The sequence below is a fragment of the Chamaea fasciata genome, unplaced genomic scaffold (assembly GCF_029207755.1).
Source record: "Chamaea fasciata isolate MVZ Bird 193981 ecotype frontalis unplaced genomic scaffold, bChaFas1.0.hap1 SCAF_139, whole genome shotgun sequence".
Classification (NCBI taxonomy): domain Eukaryota; kingdom Metazoa; phylum Chordata; class Aves; order Passeriformes; family Sylviidae; genus Chamaea; species Chamaea fasciata.
Window position 1 is genome coordinate 65,507 of NW_027094224.1, and position 8,152 is coordinate 73,658.

General features: G+C 46.6%; 1 long non-coding RNA gene across 2 annotated transcripts; it reads right to left on the reverse strand.

Annotated features, from left to right (window-relative positions):
* Nucleotides 1-225: 225 nt before the first annotated feature.
* Nucleotides 226-6,625, reverse strand: LOC136304649 (uncharacterized). Of its 2 annotated transcripts, none has more exons than XR_010724716.1 (3): nt 6,555-6,625; nt 5,794-5,936; nt 226-791 (listed from the first exon to the last, which is right to left on the reverse strand). It is a non-coding gene; the product is annotated as an uncharacterized lncRNA (long non-coding RNA). The 2 variants fall into 2 exon arrangements; XR_010724715.1 differs by having other exon boundaries at nt 6,538-6,623.
* Nucleotides 6,626-8,152: the final 1,527 nt, after the last annotated feature.

The following is an 8,152-nucleotide window of genomic DNA, read 5'->3' on the forward strand; positions in this document are numbered from 1 at the left end:
AAGAGATCAAACTGGTTCCACTGACTCCACTGACTCCTCACCTTTCACAACTCCTAGCACACAATCTAACAGCAGTTATAAACTTTGGACATGGAGTGAGGTAGCAGAGGAGTTAATAAGTTACAGTAGAAAATATGGACCGGTGAAGTACTGTCTTGGTTTGGGAAGACAGGTATCTGCCAGGTAAAATTACAATCAGAGGCTCTTTGGAAAAGATTTGGGAAATAGGAATAGCAATTCTTTACTAGTATGTAATACAAAGCAAACAAACACAAAAAACCCCCTCACCAAACAACTACAGAATTAATAACAAACGAAAACAGTATGTAGTGTTTTGAAAGCAAAACAAATGAGAGGCTCCAAGTCAGAGATACAATTTAATAGAAAAGAAGGAAAGAAAGTAAAATAAAATAGATGCAATAATACAAAAGACCACTGAAAGAGTCAGAGGACAACCTGAGCGGAGTGATGAAAGCAGTCCAGATGAGGTGGTCTTCCTGAAGCAGTGATCCTGTAGAAAGGTCTGGTAGCTCGGGTCCTCTGGGAATCCAGTGGGTAAGCGTCCCTCTGGTGTTCAGAGTCTCAGCTTATATCCAGGCTGGAATGCTTGGTTTCTCCCTCTGGGCGGAGCATCTCACAATGGGATGGTGAGTCATGTGATAAGGCCTGATGGGCCCATTAACAGGAGGTAGTCCAGGAGGGGGTTATCTGTGAGCTGTGCAGCAAAGGTGTTGATGGGCCCATTAACAGAAGATAAGCCAGAGTGGAGGAGGCAGGGAGCACTGCCTCACCTGGTTTCAACAGTTCATGAAGATGGTGATAGAATATACTTCAACCCAGAACAAATTTTTAAAGCCCCAAAATCCCCTAAATTCACCCCAAAATTTCCACCCAATATCCCAAAAATTTACTCCAAAATTCCCCCCAAAATTTGAGATTTTTAAAGCCCAAAAATCCCCTAAATTCACCCCAAAATTTCCCCCCAAAATCCCTAAAAATGACCCCAAAATTTCCACTGAAAACGGAGATTTTTTAAGCCTCAAAATCCCCCAAATTCACCCCAAAATTCCCACCTAAAGTCCCTCAAAAAACCCCAAAATTCCCACTAAAAATTGGGATTTTTGGAGCCCCCAAATCCCCAAAAATGACCCCAAAATTCCCAGTAAAAATTGGGATTTTTAGAGCCCAAAGAATCCCAAAAATTCACCCAAAAATTGGAATTTTTAAAGCCCCAAAATCCCCAAAATTCACCCCAAAATTTCCACCCAAAATCCCAAAAATTTACTCCAAAAATTCCCACTAAAAATTAGGATTTTTAATGCCCCAAAATCCCCAAAATCCACCCCAAAATTCCCACTAAAAATTGGGATTTTCAGAGCCCCAAAATCCCCCCAAAAATTCACCCCAAAATTCCCACCTAAAATCCCTCAAAAAACGCCAAAATTTCCACTAAAAATTGGGATTTTTAGAGCCCCAAAATCCCCAAAAATTCACCCAAAATGCCCCCAAAATGACCCCAAAAGTTCCCACTAAATATCGGGACTTCAGAGCCCCAAAATCCAAAAAAATTACCCCAAAATCCCGACTGAAAACTGAGATTTTTTAAGCCCCAAAATCCCTCAAATTCACCCCAAAATTCCCACCCAAATTTCCCACTAAAATTGAGATTTTTTAGAGCCCAAAAATCCCCAAAATTCACCCCAAAATTTCCTGCTGAAAGGGGGAATTTTTAAAGCCCCAAAATCCCCAAAATTCCCAACTAAAATTTCTCAAAAAACCCAAAATTCCCACTAAAAATTGAGATTTTTAGAGCCCCAAAAATCTCAAAAATTCACCCAAAATATGGAATTTTTAAAGTCCCAAAATCCCCTAATTTCACCCCAAAATTCCCACTAAAATTTGGAACTTTTAGAGCCCCAAAATCCCCCAAAATTCACTCAAAATGCCCCAAAAATGACCCCAAAAATTCCCATTAAAAATCGGGATTTCAGAGCCCCCAAATCCCAAAAAATGACCCAAAAATTCGCCACAAAAATCAGGATTTCAGACCTCCAAAATCCCAAAAAATGACCCCAAAATTCTGATTGAAAAATGGGATTTTTGAAGCCCCAAAATTACCCAAATTCACCCCAAAATTCCCACCCAAAATCCCCGAAAATTCCCACTAAAATTGAGATTTTTGGAGCCCGCAAATCCCCAAAAATGACCCCAAAATTCCCACTAAAAATTGGGAAATCCCCAAAATTCACCCAAAAATTGGAATTTTTAGGAGCCCCAAAACCCCCAAAATTCACCCCAAAATTCCCACTAAAAATTTGGATTTTAAAAGCCCCAAAATCCCCCAAATTCACCCAAAATTCCGACTCAAAATTGGGATTTTTGATGCCCCAAAATCCCCAAAATTCTCCCCAAAAATCCCAAAAAACCCCAAACCCCCTCCCAGTACAAACCAGTACAAACCAGTAAAGAAAAACCCCAAACCAGTATAAACCAGTACAAATCAGTCACCCCAAATCCCTTCCCAGTTCATCCCACTTCATCCCAGTGACCCCTAAACCCCCTCCCCGTACAAACCAGTAAGGAAAACCCCCAAACCAGTACAAACCAGTATAACCCAGTACAAACCAGTACAAACCAGTATAAACCAGTAACTCCCAGGGTCCCCCAGCGCCAGGCCCTGGTGCTGAGGCACTCCCTGGAGGCCACCGAGCATCGAGAGATCCCAGTTCAAACCAGTACGGACAGGTGAGGGCACTGGGACGGGGACTGAGGGGCACTGGTTTATACTGGAAAGAACTGGGAGTGGGTTTGGGGTCACTGGTTTATACTGGGATGAACTGGGAGTGGGTTTGGGGTCACTGGTTTATACTGGGATGAACTGGGAGTGGGTTTGGGGTCACTGGTTTATACTGGGATGAACTGGGAGTGGGTTTGGGGTCACTGGTTTATACTGGGATGGACTGGGAGTGGGTTTGGGGTCACTGGTTTATACTGGGATGGACTGGGAGTGGGTTTGGGGTCACTGGTTCATACTGGGATGGACTGGGAGTGGGTTTGGGGTCACTGGTTTATACTGGGATGAACTGGGAGTGGGTCTGGGGTCACTGGTTTATACTGGGATGGACTGGGAGTGGGTTTGGGGGTTACTGGTTTATACTGGTTTAAACTGGTTTCGGGGTTTCTGGGCGTGGTGTAACCTTTGCCCCCCCAAAAGGTGAACTGACCACGCCCCTCGTCAGGCCATGCCCCATTCCCTTATATGGAGTGACAACAAGGGCGGGGCAAACTGGGCGGGCCCTGGGGGTTACTGGGTTGTACTGGGAGGGAGTGCGAGGGGCCAACACGGCTCTGACCCCGCCCACTGCGCCGATATGCAAATTTATGTAAATGGGAGCACAAATAAATGCGAATGACGTCACTGACCACGGGGACTGGGAGTTACTGGTTTGTACTGGGAGGCACCTGGGCGTGGCTCTGACCCCGCCCACCTCACCGAGGCGCCAGCCTTATGTAAATTTATGCAAATGAGAGGCGAAATAAACGCGGGTGACGTCATTTGTACGCTGAGGAGCAAAGCGGCGCCGCGGGGCACGACGGGATACACCGAGGCCCCAAATGACCCCAAAATTGTCCCGAATTTCCCCCCCCAAAAATCCGCCCCAAATTTCCCCAAAAATCCCCAAAATTCCCCTCAAATTTCCCCAAAATCTAAAAAAATTCCCAAAATTTCCTCAAAAGTCCCAAATAATCCCCAAATTTTACCAAAATCCCCCCAAAAATTCCCAAAATTTCTTCAAAAATCCCTCAAAATTCTTCAAAATTCCCCAAATATCTCCCCCAAAATTGTCCCCAAATCCCCCCAAAATCGACCAAAATTCTCCTGAATTTCCCCCCAAAAACAGCCCACAAAAATTCCCAAAATTTCCTCAAAAATTCCCCAAATTTTACCAAAATCCAAAAAAATTTCCCAAAATTTTGTCAAAAATTCCCCAAAATTCTCAAAATTTTTTCAAAAATCCTCCAAATTCTCCCAAATTTAGCCAAAATCAAAAAAAATTCCCAAAATTTCCTCAAAAGTCCCAAATAGTCCCCCAAAATTCCCAAATTTCCCTCCCAAATCAACCAAAATTTCTCCCGATATGACCCAAAATGGTCCAAAAATTCCCAGGATTTCACCATTCCTTCTCCGAATTCCTCTGAATCCCCCGAATTTCCCCCTAAAATTCCCAAATTTTCCCAAAATTCCCCCAAATAACCCCAAAATTTCCGGAAAAAACCCCCCAAATTTCCCCCAAAAAGTCCCAATTTTTTTCCCAAATTCCTCCCAAAATCCCCCAAAATTTCCCCCCAATTTTTTCCAAATTACCTGAAATTTCCCCCAAATTCTCCCAAATTTCCCAAAATATTCCCCCAAATTTGCCCCAAAATGACCCCAAATCCTCAAAATTCTCCCAAAATTCCTTCAAAACTCCCCAAAATTCCCCCAAATTTTCCCAAAATCTGGCAAATTCTCTCCCCGCAGAGCGCCCACCGGTGGCCCTCGAGGTCGGAAAGTTTTGGGGGGAAAACCCCGAAATTTGGGGTGAAAATTTGAGAATTTGGGGGAAATTTGGGATTTTGGGGGTCGTTTTTAGGGGAATTCTGGGGGGAAAATGGAGGATTTGGGAAATCTGGGAGAATTTTGGGGAAATTTTGGGAGATTTGGGGTGAAAATTGGGAATTTGGGGATTTTGGGGGGAATTTTTAGGGGATTTTGTGGGAAAATCAGGAAAATTTTGGGATTTTTTGATGGTTTGGGGTCGTTTTTAGGGGGATTTTTGGGGAAATTTGGGGGAAAAACCCCAAAATTTGGGAAAATTGGAAAAAAATTGGGAACATTTGGGGGGATTTGAAAGATTTGGGACTTTTTGTGGAAAATTTTGGGGAATTTTGGGGGAATTTTTTGAGGATTCTGTGGGAAACGTGCGGAATATTAAAAAAAATTGGGAAAAATTGAGAAAAATGGGGGAAAATTGGGAAAAAATTGGGAAAAATGGGGGAAAATTGGGAAAAAATTGGGAAAAATTGGGAAAAATTGGGAAATTTTGGGAATTCTGGGGGAAAATTTTGGGAATTTTTTCGAGGAAAAAATTGGAATTTTTTGGGGGGGAAATTTGGAGTTTTTGGGAAATTTGGGGATTTTTGTGGGAATTTTGAGGGATCCCCCCTCTGCCCCATAGATCCCGAATCCCAAATCCCGCCCCACAGATCCCATCCCCGCCCCCCAGATGGCTCCTGCCCCACAGATTGTCCCGCCCCCGTCTCTGCCCCACAGGAGCCGCTGGAGCCGCCCCATAGGATCCGGCGCCCCCCGAGTGACCTCCTGAGCAACCCCTGCCACGGTGAGCCCCACGGCTGAGCCCTGACCCACGGATCTGTGACCCACGGCTGAGCCCTGACCCACAGAGCCCGGACCCACAGATCCCGGACCCACAGAGCCCTGACCCACGGCTGAGCCCTGACCCACAGAGCCCTGACCCACGGATCTGTGACCCACAGAGCCCTGACCCACAGTTCCCTGCCCCACAGATCCCTGCCCCACAGATCCCTGCCTTGCCAGGGGCCGGGGCTCAGGCCTTGGCCTTTTGGATTCATGGAACACATCCAGGTTTGCTCAGCACCAGAGACACCTTTGCCTTGTCTGTCCCCACCTGTCACCAGTGCCTGCAGTGATGGAACCTGGGGACACTTTCTCCATTGGGTCTCTCTGTGTGTCCCATTAAAACGGCAAAAAACTTCAGTGTTTTAATTTACCTTTGAGCTCTTGAGAAGTTTTTGGAACACTCTTTCAGGGACAGAGTTGAATGGAAACACCAAATCCACGGGAGGGTCGTTCAAGTCCTTGTGCTGTTTCTGTGCTGCTGAGCTGGGCCGGGCTCCTGGCACAGAGGCAGCTCCTGGCAACAAAGGAAACTTTTAGAAAGACATTTCTCCTGAGGAGAAATCCTCCTTCAGATGGGTCACCTGTATCATTTGAAATGTAGACTCAGAGTGAAAGTTTACAGTGGCATAACAACCTTTTCTGTTCCTTTCTCATTAATGGTTAACCCTCTCCTTTTTGTTTGTTTTGGTTAATTTTGCTTTTAACAGTAGAGAACATCATTCTTACATGGAATATTAGGTTTTGCACTTAGGCTAATTGATATCTACGCCTATAGAACCCATACCTATGGAATATTAAGTTTTAAATACAATACGTATGTTTCATAAGTAAATAAACACGTTGAAGTGAACAAGTGTCCCCCAGCCCCTCCAGGATCCCCAACTGTTCCCTCAGCGCCCATTCGCCCGCCCCCAAAGCGTCCCCGGATCCCTTGAACGCTCCGACCCCACAGATTCCCCTTAGAGCGACTTCAGGGAATTCATCTCCAATCATCCCCCCTGGCCTCGGAGCCCCTCGGAACACGGTTCTGCGCCTAAAAACTCCTGCCCCGCCCCGCGCCCTAGAGAGCTCGGTGACAGCTCCCCAAGCTCCCCGCAAGTGCTCCCGAGCCGTACACGTTCCCCCCGAGGACCTCAAACCCCGGCTCGGACACAAAAGTGTCCCCAAAGCGCCTTCCCGGAGCCCCAGACGCCCCGTTCGAGCCACTTCCGGGACTACAGCTCCCAGCATGCTCCGCGGCGCACTCGGAGCGCTACTCCAGCCGTGACTCCATCTCCCATCATGCCCCGCGCCCCGCCGACAGCCATTGGAGCTGCGCCTCCACCTCCCGTGATGCTCCGCGGCGCCGTTCAACCCTGTTCTACCCGCGCCTACAACTCCCATCATCCCCTGCGCCACAGAGAGTCCCCTCAGAGCCCCCCAGGTGCCCGCCCGGACCCCGAAGGGCCCCGGATTCCCCTCCCTGACCTCCAAGTGCCCCCCTGGACCCCGAATTGTCCGACAGAATCCCTAAGTGCCCCTCCAAGTGTCCACCCGCTTCCCAAATGTGTCCTCCAGACCCTCAAGTTCTCTCCAAATTCCCTGCCCCAAATGTGCCCCAGAAATGTCTCCATGAACCCCAAAGTGGCCCCTTTTACCCTGTCTGAGAAAATGCTAAAGAAGATGACAAAAGGACTAAAAACAGAGCAAATCAGCATGAAGAAGAAGAAATCAATTGCCAGTAGTGGTCAAGCAATTCATGAAGGGAAGTGTGTTACTTAGAACCAATGACCAATAGCTTTTTTTGTTCCTAAAAATATATTGATTTTTTAATGTCAATATAAAAATTAGGTAATAAAATATAGAAAAATGTTATTATAAAACTGAAAAATAAATTTCTAATTTTATTATTTACATAAGTTTGTTTTTATTAAAAAATGCTGAATTTTCTTTTATGTTTTGGGAGCGCAGTCCAAGGTGGGTGATGTCACACGTGGTGAGGTTGGGTGAGAAGCAGGTTGTCCAAACAGGGTCAGCCTGCAAGGGGCTCATTCTTCGCTGTGCTCAGAACTCCTAAGGAGACATTCAGAACCAAGATCACCTAAAGAATGCTTCAGTCAACTCTTCAATGAAATGAAAAATAAAAAAAATACTCCTGCAATTAAAAAACCAAAAATCACGAGGTGCGCTTTGATATCTTCCTCCTTAAGAGAATTCCGAACTGATTCCACGCAGCTGCACAAGCCATGGAGACTTGAAGACAACTGAAGGAAGACCAAGAGCTCCGCGGGGATTTCGGTGGTTTTTTATCCGGTGGATTTGGGGCTGAGTCCAGGAGCCCCGAGGAACAGACCCCTGAGGAACACCACTGGTGACCGGCTGCCAGCTGGATGCGGCGCCATTCCCCACCACCCTCTGCCTTTGCCTCCCCAGCAAAGAGTGCTCCTGTCCAAGCCGTGGGCCGCCAGCTTTCCCAGGAGTGTGCTGTGGGAGACAGTGTCAAAGGCCTTGCTGAAGTCCAAACAGACAACATCCAAAGCCTGTCCCACATCCACCACGCAGGTCACCTGTTCATAGAAGAGGCAGGTTGGTCAAACAACACCTGCCCCTCCTAAACCCGTGCTGGCTGGCTCTGATACCCGGGCCGTCCTGTAGGTGCTGCATGATGACACTCAATATAAACTGCTCCGTGACCTTACCGGGTACTGAGGTCAGGCTAACTGGCCTCTATTTACCAGTTCCTCCTTCCCA